The following is a 2327-nucleotide window of genomic DNA, read 5'->3' as shown; positions in this document are numbered from 1 at the left end:
GTTTTGTGGTATGTGTACTGCACTGTTTTGAAACAGTGATGTTGCTTAGTTTGTCCACTCAAGCATTCCCTCCAATCACTCGTTGTTGCTTTAGTACAGCTGTATAAAGTTATACTAAAGCAGTGACAACTAATATGGATCAGTGGGAGTATCAAAATTTGTACCTGCTTTCATGCTATGCTGCTGTAGCTGTCTACCTCCATGTCCCTTGAGAAATGTCATTACCAGAATGCACTGTTCAATGCTAGCTTCTGCTGTGCATACCATGTGCACCCAGTTTAGGAGTAGCTTCATTATACTTAGGATGTATTTTGTCACAGGCAAGCTGCATTTCTGCAGAAGCAAAGTAATCCTGGGGTTAGTAAAAAATTCAAGTTCGTGTACCACCACGTTTGCTATTGTGAATGATGTGCTCAGCTGTATGCAGATGAGAAGCATTCGTTGAATCCATTGAACTAGAAAAGGGACAATCTAACTGTCGCAGACAGTAGTCGATGCAATTTTAGCTTTGGAAGTCGACCTCATCTGCACTTGAACAACCTACTATTCTTGTATGTGAACAAATTTCTTTAAGAAATCATGATGCTTGCTTCATTTTGTTTCTCCTAAAGCTTCAGTCACTCTTTCTTGAAATGCGTTAGTCGGTGTTGACAAATAACAAAGAGTGTACAAGACTGAATAGAAGTTTGAAGTTTGTATTTTTTAAAGAAATAGAGGTTCATGAAATAGAGGTTCATGAATTACAAAGAGTGTACAAGACAAAGAGTGTACCAATTAGTATATCATCTAACGAGGTTCATGAATTATATTCTGCTTCATCTTGTCGATGCACACATTTTTTTATAATTTCTGTTATTTAAATACCTGCATTGTTAGTTCACACTTTTTTTATAAATGTTGTTATTTAAATACCTGTAGTGTTAGTTCACATCTTATTCTTATTTTTTGCATAGGTAAAGTACAAAGCCAAGTATGAAGCTATGAAGCGTATCAACAAAGAGTAGCATATGTATTGTAATAGTAGGCAGTAGTAGGTATATCTGGGTTGTGGTGTAGTGTAAAGATTGTAATAGACAAATTTAATGTTGGTTTGGACGAATTTCATTTGCTCCCTAGACTGTTTGAAATATTGATTCTGAATGTGATTTGAATACCTATGGAATGACAACTTGACAAGGGGACCAAGTTATGATATTTATTTGACAAAATGTGAAATTTCTGACGTGTGGGACTAATTTTGTGATCATCATGACATGTTGTACCAGTACAAAAATAGAATGGAAAAAAAATCAATAGAAAGTAAAAGGCCACAAACCAAAATTTGAAAGAAAAAAAAACTAAAAGTGGCTATAAATAGGCTAAGGCCCAAAAAGAAGCCCAGTAAGAAAAAGCCCAAAAAAATAAAATCAGCCCATGTGATCAATCGAAATGGGTTGGGCTGATTTCAACCATGACATTTTTATTTCATCATAATTTTGCCACGTAGGACTGCCATGTAGGACCGGATTTGATTTCTAACGACGATTTAGGATCGTCGTAAAGGTTACGACAATCCAGGAATCATCGTAAAAGTTACGACGATTTTGATCAAAACGTCGCTGCTGTTCATTTGTGATGCTCCGTTTTCGACGTTTGGTTTTTCGTCGTGACATTGTCGTAAATTAAAAACCGTGACGATGTAGCGACGAAAAAATAGCGTCGTGTATTAGCATATTCCTTGTAGTGAGAAAGGCATTAAATCTGAAGATGTCAAAAATCTACCACCTATCGAAGAGATCCATGGTCTTGATAACCCGATACAGGTAGTAGAGGTAAATTCTCTTCATAGATTCAATGAGAGTGATATTCCTTTTGATAAACCTTCTAGATTATGCCTGGATGAATTTGATAACTTTGTTGCCAAACAACAAAGTTTCAATGATTATGTTAGCAGACAATTGGAACAGAATGCTCGCATGCTTAGTCATTTAAGTGCTTGTGTGGAGAGAAACGTCACTGATCTTAAGCTCTTGTGTAAACATGCCTCTATGGTTACTACTCAAGTATTACAAGTAGTTAAGTCTCAAAATGACTTGCTCAATGAGTTGAATGACAATTCTGTTAGAGTCGTTACTAGAGGCAGTAGAATGGCCCACGAACCTTTGTATCCTGAGGGTCGTCCTAAGAGAATTGAACAAGTTTCTCAAGGAGTTAGTAGTGGTGCACCTTGTCATCCTAGGAAGAAGAAGAAAGATGATAGGAACTTGCATGCTAGCAACCCTATTGCTGTTACACCCGAGAATCGAAACGATGTCTTTGTTTCTGATGTTGAAACACAGTTTGGTGAT

This window comes from Hordeum vulgare, chromosome 4H (assembly GCF_904849725.1).
Source record: "Hordeum vulgare subsp. vulgare chromosome 4H, MorexV3_pseudomolecules_assembly, whole genome shotgun sequence".
Taxonomy (NCBI): Eukaryota; Viridiplantae; Streptophyta; class Magnoliopsida; order Poales; family Poaceae; genus Hordeum; species Hordeum vulgare.
Note: the sequence above shows the minus strand (reverse complement) of the source record.